This window comes from Triticum dicoccoides, chromosome 3A (genome assembly GCF_002162155.2).
Source record: "Triticum dicoccoides isolate Atlit2015 ecotype Zavitan chromosome 3A, WEW_v2.0, whole genome shotgun sequence".
Taxonomy (NCBI): domain Eukaryota; kingdom Viridiplantae; phylum Streptophyta; class Magnoliopsida; order Poales; family Poaceae; genus Triticum; species Triticum dicoccoides.
In genome coordinates, this window is record NC_041384.1 from 56033856 (window position 1) to 56054091 (window position 20236).

Here is a 20236-nt window from a genome sequence, read left to right on the forward strand (position 1 = left end):
GTGCTTTTGGTTAATTGGTATGTTTTGGTGAATTCGATGTGGTTAGGAGTTGGAGAGGGAGAACCAGAGGCTTGCCCAGATTGTTTCCACCTGCAGCTGCAGCTCCAAGGTAAGACAAGAAGCTTCAAGCGGTTTCATTCCTTTACGCAGATGACACCTTTGGCTGATTACTCCTCTCGCCATTGCTCTGAACGATGATTCCCATTCCACTTATGGCTATTCTATTCAGTCAATAGTGTTGTTGGAGGGTTAAGGAGAGCTCTGCTTATGCTAAGTACGAGCTCCGGAGAGTAATTATGAAGTCCTGGATTTATGTGAATGATAGTGCTAATTACTCCATAGTGTCTTTTGTGCTGTATATGAGCTCTTTGCCAAGTAAATTTAATAAATCCCAATGTAATCAGGACTCCATAGTGTCTTCACACATGCATACTAAATAAGTATAATGGCAAAAGTGATGCACATAAGTGTAAAGTTAAACGTTGTTAATTGTTATACAGCAATACTTGCGTATTGATTGATGTTGATGCTTGTTATGTAACATCAAGTTATTGCTTTGTCGATGCTTTGTTAACTTTCCACTTTTATAGGAGGGCAATATACCATCTTCTTTAGCTGAGAGCCGTGATCAACAAGTGCTGAAGAATGTAAAATCACACGAAAGTAGAACCTCAGACCATGGCGTAAGCCTTCCATTCGATCACATGACGATATCTACTGAAAATCAAGCACTGGTACACATTCTGAAACAAACTATTGTATACATAACTTTGCTTTCTATCTGATCTAACTCGTGCATATGCATCCGACTTATAGTGCAATGTTAAAGGGGAAGGGCATGATGATTTATCTAAAATTCGAAGGAAGCATTCTAAAAGAACAGGTATAACTTAAGACATGTTAACTGCATTAATTGTAAGGCACTTTTTTTATTAATGAACTCTGTCTGTTTTTTGTTTGCCACTCAATTAGATAGAAACTAAGTATGCTCAATATGTATCTATTGATATTAATGGGATATACTCTCCCCCTCAATTATTTGAAAATCACTGATTTTTTGTTTACCTTACAGGTCGCCAACAAGGGAATGTAAGCCACTGCCAAAAGCGATTAATTGCTCTGAAAATCATGTACTTTGGCCAGAGGTATGATTGTATTTTTAACAGGAAGTCGATGCTTAGTTTGCACTGTATTTTTTTACTATTACGTGGAATTCTACTGACACCTGCATCTGCTCTCTGTTCTTTGCTATTTCTGTCTGTAACCCTCTTCGTTGTGCTTAGCCCCTTCTTCATGCTTTTCTTATAGCACCATTGTTCTTGTGCAGATTCTATGGCTTTGCTTCGGAAGCCCACACAGAGCCGACAGTCGAGGTAATTCTCCTATGAACTATTTCTTTGCTTTTTCCAAAGGCATCTAAGATTTTCTGAAGGGCTTCTATCTTGGTCCTCTCAGTCTGAGATTTTCAAAGCAATTGAAAGAGCAAGACTACTGGTTGGAAGCAGGGAAGATTCATGCTATTCTAGGTGTGGAAGAACTGACAAAGGAGTTTCTGCCACTGGACAGGTAACTGCATTTGTGTAGGTAGCTTAATGTTGGATTGCCAGCTCACACATGATAATTATCAAGTTCTTGTCTCGTATATGCTTACATTACTGATAGTACTAGCTCATATATGTTCCAGAGTTATTTTTATATCTTATTTTTATGTTTAAGTAGCACTTTCAAGTGTCTATAACAGAAATCGTGTCTTTTGAATTGGCATTGCTACTGTTTATAGAATGTTATGTGCAGAAGTACATGAGCACCTATGTGATAAGATCGCTGTAATGTCACAATTATGTAGTTGACATCTTGAAATTAGGACAATACTTTTTTTAGAAACAATGAAGATATTTTTTAGCTCGGGCCTTAAGCTAATCAGAGTTAAGATCTACAACTGTTGATTTCTTTGGATTGTTAGGCCTCTATATGGAAAATAAGTAGTGTTCCTTTGTCTCCATGATGCAATTACCATTGTTGATTTTCAACAATATCTGGGGTACAGAAGACAGTAACGTAATACTATGTAAAGAAGTAACCTATGCCTAAGCATGCAGTACCCCACATGTTACACTCAATGTGGGTGACTTGTAGTGAAATGAGACGTTATTTGTTAGCATATTCATTCATGTGTTTTTCCTAAGAGCATTGATGGTTTAAACAATGCGTTAATTACACAGTACTCCCTCCGTTCCGAATTACTTGTCTTAGATTTGTCTAGATACGGAGGTATCTAGCACTAAAATAAGTCTAGATACATCCGTATCTAGACAAATCCAAGACAAGTAATTCGGAACGGAGGGAGTATATCTCTGAAACAAAATGGGCATGGCATGTTACAAACTTACAATGTCCATGCACAAATAAACTAGCCATAGAGTGGGCACCCTATGCGTAGGTACAGAGCTGACCCTTATCAGTATAATAGTGCGGAAGTACTATTCAAGGCCAATGCTATGTTATTTCCATGTGACTGATCCATAAACTTCTTTAAAGACATGATTGGTGAAAGATGTAAAAGGTTTATGCATGTCCGTAAAGAGAGATCTGAATGACTGGAATATCAGCAAAGAACTAGCCATGGATTGGGGTGCGTGGAAGTTAGCTATCCACGTGCCAGAACCATGACTTGGTTTCAAGATCTTATGGGTTTTAACTCTAGCCTACCCCAACTTATCTCGGACTGAAATGCTTTATTGTTATGCATCCTGCATGGCATATTCTTTTAGGTACGGAAAGAGAGTGTTGTTTTGGAGTTGTGCAGAAATTAGTGCTTTTTTGGAAATACAATTTTGTCTATGAACTAAGACTCCATGTTGCAACATGCAGGTAATATCCTTATATCTGCGATCAAATTTAAAAGATGCAGGAGAGAATATATTGGGTGAAAGATCTGGTATGCTTCTGCCTTCTTGTAACTCTCCATAATAGTGATAGCAACAAATAAATCAATGTCATAATCTTTGTTGCTCAATCAAATTGTTACCTTGATAATAGATAAGTCCCTAGCATTCTCCTATTATAATAAAACGTAAGCTCAGTTTGCGGTTGCTAAACTGTGCTGTTCTGTGCTTATTTTGTAATCTGTTTTTGAAGTTAGCCACAAAAGTACGCAAAAGCGGATCAAATAAACACTAAAATATGAAAAAGCTGGTTGGACAAATGGGATTATCCTTATCCACCGCAATACCAAATGCAACCATAATATGTTATTTTCGTGGTAGTTTTCATCATTCAAAGTCAGACATCTCACTAGCATCTTTCACATCCATGCAATCATCCTCTGCCAGACTAAATCTTGTGCTTTGTTCCTTTCAGAAATCGATTATGTAAGTGTATTGAATAGAAATCTTCCAAGAGATATACGTGTAATAGGTTGGTGTCCTGTTGCAGCAGACTTTCTTGCAAGGTTAGCTTGAATTCTATGTTTAGTACTTTTTTGGTTGCTGAGTGTAAGAGGCGTTCTTACGCAAATGGCTTCGACAAAAGATTAGATGTTTCTTCCTTGCTTCTTCCCTCTTTTCTTATCTCCCTTTTTGATCATGCTATTCATTACCTAGTTGTACCCTGTTCCTGAGTAATTGGAATTTCATTTCTTGGCCCACTTTTTTTTTGCAGATTCTCCTGCTTGGGTAGGGAATATAAATACCTGTTTTGGAAGCGGGGCTTGGATGTATCGGTAACTATGTTAGCCTTGATTTCTGTACTTTGCTACATTTGCCATTTTTACCGAGCCATTGACTTTAAATTGTCAACAGAAAATGCAGAAAGCTGCATTTAAATTCATTGGGGAACATGACTTCAGGAATTTCTGTAAGATGGATGCAGCAAATGTGAGCAACTACAAGCGATACATTACAGATTTTAATATTTCTGCTTGTGACCAAAGGTTAAATTGCATTTCCCTTCTTTCTAGTTACAAACATGTGATTCATGTAATACCTGAACTAAATAATGGAAGTGCTCTGTATTTCAAGGTCCAACCATGATGAGCTGTGGTCCATGAATATCAGGGGTAGCGCCTTTCTGTGGCATCAAGTTCGTTGCATGGCAGCTGTTCTGTTTTTTGTAGGTCAAGGCCTTGAATCACCTTGTGTGAGTATTTTTTCCCTCTTTCTGAAGCTTCCTTTTATTTTTTCGAACAGTGAAGTGAATTACACAATTGAACTTGGCGCAGAAGTTCCTTTGTCTCATTTGTTTGGATTATTTACATTCAGTAGCTTGTTTATTTTGGTACAGGTAGTTGACTCATTGCTGGATATTACCAAGACTCCTAGAAAACCTCAATATACAATGGCACCAGAGCTTCCATTGATTCTACGATCTTGTCTATTCGATGGAGTCAGCTTCATGTGTTCATCAGGTATGTCTCTGAAAATTTGGCGTTTGACTCTATACCCTTCCAGGGAGTATTTTCAGCCTTGAAATATAGTTGTACTATTGATCTGCTAACATCATGTCTTCATTCCTTGCTCGGTGAACTCTGTGATTTTCCTGCTGCTTCCAGTATATGGATTATATTGTAAAAAATAGTGAGATTTTAGATCACAGTGAGCATTATATCATCCTTTTATGATTAATTATGCATGCATTCTTGAGAATTAAATAAGATTTAACAGCAGTGGGATAGCATTGCCTGACAGTAAATGAAATATACTCGTCTCATATAACTTATGACCATGACATGATATTTTCACAAAAATGGAACCTTCATTTCGGAAATACTTGGTGTCAGTTCTGTTATATTGAGTAAAGTGAAGACCGTCTAGGGATTTTATTATCTATCTGCAATAATTCTATTTTTTGTGTGACATAACTAATTCCAGTGCGCTTTATTCCTGTTTAGATGCCAATCAGGCTTTGATTGAACACTTGAAGGATGAACACCATCAGTATATGCTCCAAGCTGCCATATTTGATGAGGCTTTGACCTGTTTATCTATTCCAGGTACATACATTTAGATCTTTGTGTAACTTTACTGTAATATTTTTGTGATCTGAAAGGAGTTAGATGTAAATGCAGAGCCTAATCCACTTGAATACCCTAAGAAGAAGAGAAAACACATCCCTCTCCTGTCACGGGAAGCTGAACGTAAGTTTTTTATCGTGTGAATTTGCAAAACATCTTTCGTCTTTACATCTTTTATAAGCGGAACAATGCTGTCTTAACACCAGTCTCTGTCAGGAGTCAACACTCTTTAACTTTCTAACACTTTGCTATAACAGCTCCAATGATGTATGCATAATTATCCTCTTCAGCGTCAACGCTTGATAACCTCTTTATTTCGACGCATTTGATTCAACCCTCTTGTTTGTACTTTGCATGTGAAAATGCATTTGCTAATACTTTCACGTTCCAGCTTCTTACGAGGAACGCAGAGCAAGAGTAAAAGCTAAGTCAGCAAATGTGTAGTTGAGTGGCTACCTTAAGTAGCACACTAAGAGTTTGGCCTTCGAAGATCGGCGCGGCTGACTGGCTGAGTGTTATAATCAATCCAGCATCAAGGTAATTTTGCCTTCCTGTTCCAGTCAATTCGAGAAATACGCAAACAAATGCCTGCCTGCATGCTCACGTAATTCACTTAAATCCTTGTTCAGGGGCAATCTCCTCATCAGAACGTCTCTCCTTGAAGCTTGTGTTCTTACTGTGTGCACTTCTGGGACGGGCTAAAGTGTTACGTGGCGATGGGGAATCGACAAAAGAAGTTCATCGTTCAGATCTCCTTCAAGTTTTGTAGGTTCTTCACCACCCTTCACCATCTACCAGCCTTCTGACAGAACTTGATATGGATCATACATAGTACATACTATAATTTCTCAGGCGGCAATGCTTGGTCCCTTGGCATTGCTTTTGTACCAGCGGTTGGCTGCAAGATGGCGACCTTTTATTTTGCACTATGCAGCGCCAATTGTGTCATGTTCGTGCTCTTCCTTTTTTTTAGGCCTGAAACATGTAATGATTTCCTCCAAAAGATTCATAAATTCTGAAATGCTGTCTGGCTGTAACAATCAAATCGAATCTAGAACAGCAATGCACATGGTAAGAGAGTAGTAGTGCACCGTATCGAGCAGAGCCGGTAAAAGAAAATATGGCAGTGCTAGGTGCCGGCTGATCGGCGCAGGGACCAGATCGGTCGCCTCCATCATAATACAACTGGATTGCTGATAGCCGTTGAATCACCCTTCCGTGTCGTTCTCTTCTCGCATCTCATCCAGCCCCACGCCGAGTGGTATCAAAGCTTGTAGCGCCCCCACGCCGAGTGGTATCAAAGCTTGTAGCGCCGTTGTTGCCCCTTCCCTTCTTGTCCTCATCGATGTGCACGTCGACTGGCTTGTACTATTGCCGTTCACGTGGATTGCTGGTTCCAGCAAATTGCCTTGCTGGTCGGAGCAGAACGTCTCCCCAGTCCCAGCATTGTGGATGTGGCGTGTATCATGGCGTGCATATGGTTCTTGGGTGGAACTAAGTACTATCTTCGTCTAGGTTTATCAGGCCCATTCATATTTTGCGTCAAACTTTGATCATCTATTTAATTAAAATATATAAAATATACATTGCAAAAAATATATTGTTGAATTTGCATTTGAAAGAGGTTTTCAATGTATAATACATAATGTACATTTTTCTAATTAAATACATATAATCAAATTTTAGTCCACAATAAGAGATGGCCTAAGAAACCTTGTTGGGTAGAAAAGAAAGAACCGCTGACGTAGGCCTTGTTTGGTTCAGCTTTTATCGACGGATTTCGCTGCCGCGTAGTAGAATCTGAATCAAAGGGCGAACCCAGCAGAATCCGATTCCAGAAATCCGCTGCCAAAATCTAAACCAAAAAAGGAAGCAATTCAGGACGTGCTTTCCAAAATCTAATTTCGCCGCGGGCCAAAATCTGAAAAAGCTGTATCAGCTGGTTTGCCAAATGACCTACATCCTTTTCACATTAGATTTTCCACAACTGCTTTTAGAAATCCACAGCCGAACCAAACAGGGCCGTAACCTACTCAACCCTATTTACTCTCAACAAAAAACACTCTACACAAGGCGGCAAACCTCTCACCTCTCGTAAGCACGGGCGCACAGCGATGGGGCGAAAGGGCAGACGGCCGCACTTCCCCGGCTAATCCGGCCTTGGCCTCGACCTCGATGGTGCAAGGGCGTCGACGGTAACGCCGGCCTCCTCCTCCTCCAGAGAATTCGTATCTCAGGATAGGTGAGCCACTGCCCGACCACGTCCATCACTCGAGATCTCTCGCACACCGAAAGGAAACCCTACCTTGTAACCGCGGTACACGTAGTAGTAGCTGTGGCGATGATGTTTCTGCGCCCACGAAGTCACTTCGGACTCGACGCCGAAAGCTCGATCGATCTGCTCCTCCCATTCCGTCCGACGTCCGCAGGCGAGTCAGGTTTCGGGAAGATAGTAGGGGCTGACTTAGTGGAGCCATCTGCCGCGCCGCCAAACTTGTTATGCTGCGGCTGATCGGCCAAAGGCGTCGGATCCATGGCTTGGGGTACGCGTGGGATGGGACGGTTAAGAACCCACGAACCTGATTGAAACTGAAACCGGTAGTAGATGTTACCCTCCCAAAATAGGCAGTGGCGTAGCCAGGTTGGAGGCAAGCCCCAGGCCAACATCATTGCTACAATAGTGACCAATATTCTCTCCGTCTGAAAAAGCTTGTCCCTCAAATGAATGTATCTAGCACAAAGTTAATGCTAGGGACAAGTTTTTCCAAACGAAGGGAGTATCAAGCAGTGATTATGTAGCTACAATCAACAAAGGGGCGAGCCGGCACGCCCCAGGCCATGGCCCTGGTAGCCCAGGGCCTGGCTACACCTCTGAAAATAGGTATTGACTTTGGTACATATCAGTGCTTATATTGGTGGCAGCACTACTAGCTTCATGCCTTAAGTCTGAATATGGTTGATTATTTGTGAACACACTGTTTTTTTTACTTTCAAATAATCCTGCTTTTCTTGAGTTTGCTTCATTTGTTTACGCGCAGTTGCCGATTTGGGGGATAATTTGTTGATCATGGTGCTGTTCGAGACCCCCTCTGGCTTTGCAACTTTCTATGCTGACGGGATCAGTCTCTACGAACCAGACGCCATGAAGGTGCGCGCTTTGTTCTTCCTTGCGTGACTTGCGTCACTAGCCTGTGCTTTGCTGATCTTGTTTTTTAACCTTGCTCTTGTTCTCATTGACCTACTTTTTTCTGGATCCTCACTCTCTCATGCAGAATTTATGGGGAAAAACTTCGTCACGGAAAATAGGGCAGACCATGTTAGTTCCACCTTCGTTTTTCCCTTTCTATTGTTGTAATTTCTTAATGTTGCTTAACACCAACTCAAAAGAACTTGCATCGTCGTGCATGATTGACATTTTTTGTTACTTGTTTGGCATTATAAGGAGAGCATTCTGAACACAGGCTCATTGCTTAATTAACATGCTCAAATGCATTAACCTTAAGAAATACTCTCTCCGTTTGGAATTACTTGTCTCGGAAATGGATATATCTAGAATTAAAATACGTCTAGATACATCCATTTCTGCGACAAGTAATTTCGAACGGAGGGAGTATGTCATGTGATGTTGGTACATGTATATTAACAAAGAACAACCGCCACAGGCTTATTTTCAGTGCTTGATTGAACCCATACATGGTATGGTACTACCACCAAAAAATACTGTCATGGTTCAACATGCATTTTATTACCTTAACACATGAATTTATTCTGAATCGGACTTTAAAATTCACACAAGGACATAAGTGTGGTCAAGTCGCATATGTGGGAAGATTCCATTTCTGCAACATAGGTCCCACATGTCACTGACTAGGAAAATGTGTTAGAACATTAGGGTTGGCGGTCTACCCCTTATTCCTCTGGCTTATCCGTGGTGCCTTTCACAATTCGCGTATCTGAGACTAGGGGGTAGGGACTTTCTTATATGTCTTTTCAAAGAGTCCACCTCTTATACAGATAAGATTCCTAATCGTTACAACTAGTTTCAGGATAGAGTCCAGATCAAATTACCAACCACGATCATATTTGTCTGTTAATGGATTCTACCCGTTATGTCCCCGGAGTATGCGCTTGTGAGCAACGCGCCATAATAGAGTGTAAATTCTTCTATATAGATCAACATTAGAGCTATAATCTAATTATACGATCTATCTCCTTCCAATCATCAGTGTACCTGGATAGTCTTTCCGATATAAATAGTGTATTGTATTCCACTGATAATCGACCAACTTCCTTAAGCATATACTCCATGTTAACATGTAAAGCAATTCCATGTATAAATACATGTATAAATTTCATAATGAGGTATTTCGAATATTTATAATTCCTAGTAATTTGAATATAGTAGGGTTTGCGGTCTTAATGTTCTAACAAAATGTTGCAAGATTTCCTTCCGCGTGGTGGCAAAGTTGATCGCCTAACCTCTGTATGTTTGGCTAAAAGCTTGGTCAATGGTGGCAACCTTAGTACACCAACCAAGCAGACCCATAAGTATCTGTACAATTGAGATGTAACTACTGATTCTACATGCATGATGTCTGAATCCTTGTTTCTTTAGCCTGTTTGATAACCTTGTCCATATTCATTATGTTATCAGATAATTTGGCGAAAAGACTTCCAAGTATTTACGGACAAGGCTGCTGCCATTAACCTCGATGATGGTATCGACAGTCAGCTTACTGACATGCTCTTGAAGTGGCACCAACCCGGGCAGAAATTGGCTGTTGGAAAGCCTGAATATAAAACGATCATTGAAGCAAGATTGGTAAGTGTAATAAGCTCCGTGTTTTTTCCCCATTGGCTCAACAATTTTGAGCACCATTTTTGTTGTGGCTTTTTTCAGGGAATACCCTGCCTGTTTGACGAACCTGTGCTGGACGGAGTAAATTGCAAAAAACCACCACAATTGGGGACCCTAATTCAGAAAACCACCATCTTTCGTTTTTTTTTCAAAAAACCGCCACGTTTGTGCTGACAGTTTTCAAATGACGCTGATTCGCTCGTTTGCCGCGTCTGAGTGCAAACCTGACCGGTTGGGCCCGCTGTCAGGGGCCACGTGGACAGGAGGCGATGATGCGTGTGACGGGCGCCGTTAGACGGCGTCGCACAAGACCTAGCGACCCGGTCCAGCCGCACCCAGTTCCCCCCCCCCTCTCTCTCTCGCTTAGGTCTCTGCCTCCGACCCCTTCCGCCGCTCGTTTCTCGCCGCCGGCCGCCGCTCGCCGCAGCCATGGTCTCCTGGAAAGACGGCGAAACCAGCAGCGACGAATCTGTCTCCCCCCTTTTCAAGTCGCACGCAGAGGAAACCTACGTGAGTACCATTTTCTCGCAAATTATGGTTAGGGTTTTCTTCGATTTGAGCATTGTTTTCACCTCTGTGATTGGGGATTGAGCACCGTATCTGCTGTATTGCACTATTGTAGATCCCACAGACCATTGTTGACCCAGAGTGGTGCGGCATTGTGGCCGGAGGGCCGTTGTGCTGTCACAACGCTCCTGTGCAGAGGGCTGTTGTCTTCCAAGGAATAAACACTGGCCGTAGGTTTTACGGATGCGGTAATGAGGTTAGTTGTAGGTCCTGTATTTGCAATTTACATGGTACACTGAATATAGGTGTTATCTGAATATATGTGTTTTTCTCTATTAACTGAAGAGATGAAGATTATGCAAATCTTGTAGTTGGTGCTCAGTTCTCTGAATATATGTTTTTTTCTCTGTTAACTGAATATAGCTGTTTACTTAGTTATCTGTATATGTTGTTTTATCTGCTGTTATGAGGAAAGAATCTATCATTTTTAATGAATGCTTATCTGAATATAGGTGTTAAATGAGCTTAGTTAACTGAATATATATAGATGTTCACTGAATATAGTCAGAATTATTTCTCTTGAATGTGTTATGAGCTCAGTTAATTGACTTATTTGAATGTGTTGTCCTGCTGCTCAGTATGGTGTAGTAAGAACTATTTCTCTTGAGTTTAATAAATGCTAAGTAATTATTGTTATCACAGGAAGGAGACAATTGTGGTCTGGTGCAGTGGATTGACCCAGAATGGCCAGAACCCATGAAAAATGCACTTCGCAAACTTTGGGATATGTATGACAGAGTAGCAAAGAGAATGCAGCTAAAGAAAAGCTCATACTCAAACTGGCAGAAGAGAAGAAGCTAATCCAGGAGAAGCACCACAACCACATCAAGGAAACAAGCAATTTTTTTGCAACAATTCATAAAAATGTGATGAGGGAGAATTACCAGAAGATTATGCAGGATGGTCATGTAGAGAATGCTGTACTTCAAACCCAGGAAGAGATGGCTAAGCTTGAGAAAGACAATAATGAGCTGAGGACAGCACTCCAAGTCATTAAGCAGAGCAATGATGAACTTGTTAGCAATTGGAAGAAACATGTAGCAGATGAAGGTCTTCAACAGATTGAACAGATGAAGAAAGAGAAGAAAAAGCTAGAATATATCATAGCTGATTTGCTGAAGGATGGGGAGGCAAACAAGGTTAAGTTGAGGAAAATCAAAGAACTCTGTGATGAGTGAGTAATTTGTTGGCATAATGTATGCGGCCAACAAGGTTGAACTAAGTTTGCTTGGTTGTATTGTCTTGAACTATGTTGTTTCTGTTGAACTAAGTACTTTCTGTTGAACTAAGTACTCTGTTTTGTGTAATGGAATTAATCAGGACCTTAGTAGTATGATCTTTAATTGTAATGGATTATTATGTAAGATGTGAACACTAGTCGAGAGGCTAGGAATTATGATGTTAGCTCAATGTGATCATATGGTATTGTGTTGTTAATGTGCATTGTGATCCAAATTGATCATATACTTCATGTCATTTTGTCGAGTCTTTCGTCGACGGCCGTCGAGAGGCTTGGCTAACCCTAAGTGATGGATGCCTTTCGTCGACGACCGTCGAGAGGCTTGGCTAACCCTAGTTGATGGATGCCTTTCGTCGACGGCCATCGAGAGGCTTGGCTAACCCTAGTTGATGGATGCCTTTCCTCGACGGCCGTCGAGAGGCTTGGCTAACCCTAGTTGATGGATGCCTTTCGTCGACGGCCGTCGAGAGGCTTGGCTAACCCTAGTTGATGGATGCCTTTCGTCGACGACCGTTGAGAGGCTTGGCTAACCCTAGTTGATGGATGCCTTTCGTCGACGACCGTCGAGAGGCTTGGCTAACCCTAAGTGATGGATGCCTTTCGTCGACGGCCGTCGAGAGGCTTGGCTAACACTAAGTGATGCTTGGGTAACCGTAGCCTCTCGACAACCGTCAATGAAAGGGCATCTACACTTTGTGATAACCATTCAACATATTTAACAACAACATCATATAATGTTTAGCAACATCACAGGAAGTTCACATTAAACAAACATGACCTTATGCTTGCCAATATCACAACAAGTTCCACAAATCTTGCCAACATGATAGCAAGTTCACATAAAACGACAAGTTCCACTAATCTTGCCAATATCACAACAAGTTCACATAAAACTTTGCCAACACCACAGCAAGCAGAGTACTCTAGCAAGTCCCGAGAAACAAAATGCAAGTTGCCAACACCACAACAACTACAATAGCCAGCCTAATTGCCACTAGCATAGAAGTAATCCCTAAGTCTGCTTGGCTTCTTCCTCACCCTTGAAGAACCAGATGCTGCAGTAGTAGCAGGCCTTGGAGGAGCAAATGTAGACCTAGCCCTTGATGAAGAAGCTGATGCACTTGCAGCAGCAGTTGATGCAGCTCTTCCACCAGTTGATGCAGTAGGTCTTGAACCAGATGATGCAGCTCTTCCACCAGTTGATGCAGCTCTTGCAGCAGTTGATGCAGCAGGTCTTGAACCAGTAGTTGCAGCCCTTGCAGCAGTTGATGTAGCTCTTCCACCAGATGTTGGAGCAGTTGTTGGATCAGGTACAGCAGCAACTCTAGATGCAGCTCTTCCACCAGAAGATGCTGCTGGAGCTCTTGCAGGTATAGGCGCAGATCTTGTTTCCTGAAACAGAGCAAAGATGTGCATTAGTTTTTCAGTCAAATGTGAAACAGAGCAAAGATGTGCATTAATTTGAGTACCTTATGCTTGTTCTTCCTAGCTACAAGGGCTGGCTTCAAAGGAACACCACAGTTTGTGTACCTATGCCCTTGCTTCCCACAGTTGCTGCAAGTTATTGTTCCAATTCAAGAAGTGTCCTTGGGTTTTGGTACTTCAAACTGCCCCTTCCTCCTCTGAGTCTGCTTCCTGCCCTTCTTCCTATGGAACACAGGGGGGTCTATGTCTCTTGTATCTGTTCTTGTCCACAGGTCAGGTCCAGGAACAGGGTAGATCATTGGCTTGTAAGCTTCTAAGTACATAGGCTTCTTGAAGAACTGATGTACAAAATCTTCAGGCTGCTGTTTTGATTTGTAGATGGTAGATACAACATGATTACATGGTACACCTCTCATGTCCCATTTTCTATAGCCACATGTCCAGTTCTTCAAGTTTACTGCATAAGATTTCTCACCACTGTTGACTTGATATAGATCTGGCCCAGCCATCATAGCCTTGCAATTCCTAGCCCATTCCTTTGACTCCTCTAACATTTCTGTATATGTTGGGGTAATTGTCCATCTAGCACTCTCCCCCCAATTCTTTTTTCATTGAACTTCACCATCAATTTGGCCCTAGCACCTTCAACCATTGTTTTAATGGGTTTGCCCCTAATATCCAATATCATCCTATTGAACACCTCACTAATGTTGTTCACTACTAGGTCAGTTTTACAGTTGGTGTCCATAGTATATCTAGCCCATGTTTCTATAGGAATTCCCTTCAGCCAGGCCCAACCCTCCTCACTTTCCTTTCTAATTTCTGCCATTGCTTCATCAAACCCATTCTTAGTGTAAGAATAAGCTGTTGCATCCATATATTGCTTAAGTTCATCTCCTCTAAAGCCAGCACTTTGGAAATTTGCATAAATATGCCTTAAACAATATCTTTGAGGGCAATTTGGAAATACTTGGTCAATGGCATTAAGCAGGCCCTAGTGACACAAATCAAAAGCCTAATTAAGTTTTATAGAACTATTTGTGCTACAACTAGTAAGTAAAGCATCTAAATTACCTCCTGCCTGTCTGACATTATTGTGTAATTTCCAAAGTGTCCTGATTCTCCCCCAAGAACTATCTTCAGTTGAGTTAAAAACCAGCACCAAGTAGGGGTGTCCTCCTTCTCAACTACTCCAAAGGCCAAAGGAAATATATTATTGTTTCCATCTCTGCCAGTAGCAGCTAAGATTTGTTGACCTGTGTTTAACTTCACAAAACACCCATCAAGACCTGAAAAAGTGAAACAAAAAAGATGAAACAAAGAAGTGAAACATACCAATGAAACATAACATTTTGGTGCACAAAAAACCTACCAATGAAAGGTCTACATCCTTTAAGAAAACCCTCTCTTTGTGCTGCTAGACAAATGAAAAGCCTATGAAATCTTGGATTTTTTCTTAGATGTTCTTTCACCACTCTAGTTGTCATAATGCATCTGCTCTCAGGATTTGTGTCCAAAACAGCCTGAAGATAGTCTCTAATCCTAGTGTATTGTGCTTCCTGGTCACCCTGCACAACACTGAGAGCTTGCTGCCTTGCCCTATAAGCCTTCATCTTTCCAACCTCCACACCATACTTCTCCTTTGCCTTGTCTATGACAGTCTCAATACCTGCTCTAGAATCTGTCCTCAAGCTGTCTTCAACTGCTTTGGCCACAAACCTAGCAGGAACCTTGCAATTCTCACCACTTGGAGCACATGTATGCTGTAGTTGTAGCTTCCTAATACAGAATGTTTTTTCATTTGCAATAACAGATGCAACCATGTGAAAGGGGCAGCCTTCCTCAAGACAATCAACTATGATCCTATCTTTGTTGTTCCTGTGGTAATGGTAGTTCCTTCTTTGTGTGACATGCAAATTTACCAAAGCTCTTCTGAATTGGTAAACATCAAGGAAACACATGTGCCAACATATTTGTTGTTGTGGCTCAAGTCTTTTCTCATCATACCATATCCTGGCCTTCCTCTTCTTTGCCCTGAACTTTCTACCAGATGTGAGACAATACACTACTACTTCCTCATCTGAATCAACATAAAGTTCATCATTCATATCTTCATCACTTACTGGAATATAGTCTGACTCAAGTTCAGCTTGTGAACTGCAATGTGATCTACTTGTTGGACCTCTTCTAATAGGCAATTTCTGCAGATGTGGTGTTTCAACAAACCCCTCTCTAGACTCCTCCTCCTCCTCCTCCTCAATCTCACAGAACAAGTCTCTGGCTCACAATCACCCTCAAAAACCCTCTTCCTCTTCAAATCTTTTATTTTTTGGTTTAAGTCTGCATCTTCTTCCTCATCTTCCTCTTCCTCTTCCTCATCTTCCTCTTGTTCCTTTTCCTCTTGCTCCTCTTCCACTTGCTCCTCTTCCTCCCGTTCCTCTTCCATGTTATCTTCTTCTTGCACTACTGGCATGTCATCAACAAACTCTGTAAGAAAATCATCTAACTCTGTGACACCTGATATGTCTTTCCAATTTCTAACATTGCAACTCTCCTGTGTGTAAAGATATTCTCCATATGAATCTTCTGTGTGTGCACTGACAAGAGGAGCAGACATGTCTGGCTGTGGTTCACTGCTCTGAGTTTGATAAAGCACACCTGCATCATCTATACTATAGACCTTAGGAGAACCAATCTTAGAAATTGGTATCTGCTTCTCACATCCATCTCCAATGTTGATATGCATGTCAGGCTCACTTCCTTTCATAACTGTGATGGTGACACACCTCTTGTCCTCATACAATATCAGCATCTCTTCTACATCTTCCTCATATTTTATTAGCTGCATGCCTGCCATCCCCACACCATGTTGCTTCACATAATACATGGAGTCCTTTTGACCATACCCCTCTATCCCAATAATAGTTAGCATATTGATATATGTGATATCTGATTCACATATGGTCCTTTCCAGATTGTCACAACCTTGGAAATGGAACCTAAGATCCCAAGGTTCATCTTCACCCAAACTGCAAGTTCAGTTAACAGCAAGTTCAGTTGTCAGTAAATTCAGTTAACACTAACCACTAAGTTCAGTTATCAGTTTTCAGTAAATTCAGTTAACAACAGTTGCAATCATATGGAATTAACTGTTAATTAAGTTAGGAGATATATTAAGTAAACAGTACATTGAAACTAACTTCAGTTTAGTGAATTGAGCTCATATTCAGTAAGCATAAAGTTCAGTTAACCTAAATTTTCAATGAATAGAACTTCTAAATTGAAGAGCAATTGTAGAATTACAAACACTAGTTCCTAAAATGTATTACAAACCAGGTCAACGTAATTCAATTAATGAGTAAAGCTACAAACCCTAATTTAGTTGACATAAACCCTAAATCCTAAATTGAACTACAAACAGAGAAAAAACACTACCAAAATCACACCAAGTGTACAATTACAGTACCAGAATCACAAGAAAATTCATTGAAAAGGGAATAAAAATACTCACTCAATGCCACCGAGGCCGGAAGTGAAGTGGTGGCTCTGCCCTGGATTTGCTTTCCAGACCTGGGCCAACTTAGCGGCGGCTCGTGACTCAATGTCATCGACGCTGGCGTTGAAGATGCTGCCATCCTTGCCGCGCTCATCACCGCTGGCAACGGCAGATCGAACGGCTCCAATCGAACCAGGGGGCCCCGTGGGAGAGCGAGGAAGGGCGGAGCGGCCCGTAGAATCGACGATGGAGATGTGGCGGCCGTCCGTGACGCCACCGGCTGAGCCGGCGCAGCCGCCGCCGCCGCCGGTGGCCATGAGGGGAGCGAGCTAGGGCGGAGTTGTGGGAAGGAGGAGATGCGATTTGGGGGGAACTGGGTGCGGCTGGACCGGGTCGCTAGGTCTTGTGCGACGCCGTCTAACGGCGCCCGTCACGCGCGCCGTCGCCTCCTGTCCACGTGGCCCCTGACAGCGGGCCCAACTAGTCAGGTTTGCACTCAGACGCGGCAAACGAGCGAATCAGCGTCATTTGAAAACTGTCAGCACGAACGTGGCGGTTTTTTGAAAAAATAACGAAAGGTGGTGGTTTTCTGAATTAGGGTCCCCAATTCTGATGGTTTTTTGCAATTCACTCTGCTGGACGTGATGCGCGGCCTGAATTATCTCATGCATAGTTTTTTCCCCGAAGAGAAGTCAAAGCAAGCTGAGGGGGAGTGTCTTCGGACGAGTCGAGGGCTGAAAATGCTTGTAGATCGATATGGCTTCGATGATGTCAAACTCGACAATGCGAGATCACCACTTTGCCTTCTCGTATGTCTGGTGTGAAAATGCTTAATGATTTATCGCTCACAGTCCATGAACACACACTTTCTGAAAGTTTGTGCACTTGCCGCTGATCAAAGCTTCAACTGTAACAAGTTCGCCTAATTGATATGCATCGGTCATTGACGGAGCAGTGCTCTTTGTATCCAGGTTAACGAGTGCATTATCGAGACGGCATGCATGCTGAATGATTGTGATAAATGTTTGAAGGCAATTGGTGAGAGCTGGCGCGGTGCCAGTGCCTTCCTCCAGGTGGTATCGTCCATAAATTCCCAGGATTGGGACACGCTGAAAATGGCAACGGCTCTGAAGATGGTGTGTTTCCCAGAAGAGAAGATTGTATTTGGCGATCCGCACGAGGCAAATCGTAGCATAATGTTTTTGAGAATGTGCTGCGTATGATGGAAACTTGTCGCTCATTCGAGTGAGTCGCTGAAGCTAGCCCGTGTGTGTTTCAGATGTTTTCAGCGGATGAACTGTCGACGTTGGTGGCTGATGCGCGTAAATATGAAGATTGTGGGATCATGAAGAAAACTGTTGGGAGCTTCTATAATAGAACTGTGTTTATGTATCAATCTAGGGCTAAGAGTCAAAGACGACTGTCAAGGAGGCTGAAGAGGCATATGAAGAAGCTCAGCGAGAAGTGATCCTTCAGGAATCTGTAAGCAATTGCTCTGCAGCTGTAGCTGGTATAACGTACGTGAGGAATCCATGTGCTTTTTCTATATTACCACTGGAAAATAGTATTACAATCTGACATGGGCGTTTCTGACTAGTACTTTATATGTGTCAGCTTCAGTTTGTGTGTAGGCTATCCATTTTACGGTTACAATTACTAGTATACAGTGATTCCTCCTTGGCGCCCTTATAATTGGCGTCATATCTAGTGCATCCGGGATAGGTCGTGCATCCGTGTATCCTCGAGTTCTCAGCCAGCCGATCCACATCTAACGCATGGAATCAAAAGCGACATAATTTTGCAGAAACACGCCCGCCGCTGCTCCTAGTTCAGTCTACTAACTTGCTAATAACCCCCTCCCCTAATCACACATCCTAAATCCCTATTCTCTGTTTCTTCTCCCTCTCAATCTGGATCGTCTCCTCCAATCACTCGATTACAGCGGCTCAGGTGAATCCTTCCACGGCAGCCGCACTTGGTCCGTCCGCCTCGAACGGCTCCAAGGCCCTGCTGATCGCTTCCATGTTGTTCGCGCTTCACCTGCGTCCGCGTCCGTTCGCCTCAAATCGCTCGACGGCCCTGGTGATCCTTACGACGGCCACGGTGAGATCCGCCATGTCTGGACTACCTCCGCGCTCGCCCGCCTTCTTGTGGGTTCCCGACGCCAAGTTCGCCAACGGCCGCAACCTGCGCACCATCCAGTACACTGTGACCGCATGCAGCGTTGCTCCTCTGCCTGATGATGTTTTCCACCTGCAACAAGAGACTCGATCGAGTGGCCGGCAAACAAGGACCAAGTTCCTAGATTTTTCTTGTTCATGTTGAATGTATCTAGTACTTAGCTATGTGCAGATTGTAGATTCCGAGCTCATCCATCAAATTATTCTTTGTTAAATGTGCGTGTAGCTCCAGACATCATAATGTGAATTGTACATTATAGTTGAGTATTGTTTTTCAGAGACAAGTGAATTTAGCTTGGCCCCGGTGATTTGAGGTATTCTGCAATACATGATGTAATACAGCTGATGCTTGGTGCTTGGGAATTCCTGGTGATTCTGCATTCCGTCTCTTTGACATATTCAGATATTCATAAATAAGATGTTGCTACTGCAAGCTTACAAACAAAGCACTGTTTAATTTCTATTCGTGAATAATATTGTTGAGGCTGATGTGGGTTTGCAAGCTGAGTTGTTCCCTGGATACTACTGGCAAAATATTACACCCGAAGTAAACAAAGCACAGTGGTCATACTGTTATCGAAGTAAATAAAGGAATGATGGCTCACAGGCTGACAAAGATTCTTGTAAAATGTATTCTCCTATATGGTAGATGTATCTTTGTACAAAAAAAAGACAGAGCATGCTTAATGTTTATGTGAACATAATGTGACATGGTGGCCCTGCTGCTTCATATACTATATTCGATATGCACCAATTCAGAGAAAATAAGAGGAAGATAGTTCAAGAAACTCAAATTTCCATCCATCACAAGAATTCAATACATTAGTAACAGTAATATAAATTCATGTTTTTCAACAGACTGAGGGCCATCAGCCCATCACGGAACACCACTTGGCTTCATCTGCTGCACAATCTCCGCCCCTTTGCCTTCTTTTTTGCTAGGACAATTGCGACTATCATGAAAAACTATTTGTTTGCAAGTTTTGCACAAGCGTGCAACCTTTACCTTGGCTTCCTTCTTCTTCTTTTTCTGTTCCTCCTCACTTATTTCCTTTCCTCTCTTTATTCTTTTGCATCTCCCCACCGTGCGAACATCAGTTGGTGGGTGTATGTCAATTTCAGTAGGAATATTGCAACCAATAAAAGCCTCATACTCATCTTGTCTAGTGTGCTTCACACCTGATGTAGGAACCATTTCATCCAAAGGTGCTTCAATATTTAATACACTTGATGTTAGAAAATCCATGCCTTCATCCGAGTGCTTGGCCTTCTGAATTAGATCTTCCAACTTGTTGCGTACAACTGAAATCTTCTTCCTCGTAGCTTCATTCAACGAATCGGTTGCCTTCTCTTCTATTAAATTCCCATGCTCATCATACACATTCTCCCTGTAAATAAAATTATATAATGTCAGCCATTTGGTTTTCAATTAGAATATCAATTGCATAAATTTTGTATA

At 42.1% G+C, this 20236-nt stretch overlaps 1 pseudogene; it reads left to right on the forward strand.

The window, feature by feature from the left end:
* The window catches only part of LOC119271925, a 19589-nt pseudogene extending 1524 nt beyond the window's left edge, over positions 1–18065 (forward strand).
* The last annotated feature ends 2171 nt before the right edge of the window (positions 18066–20236 follow it).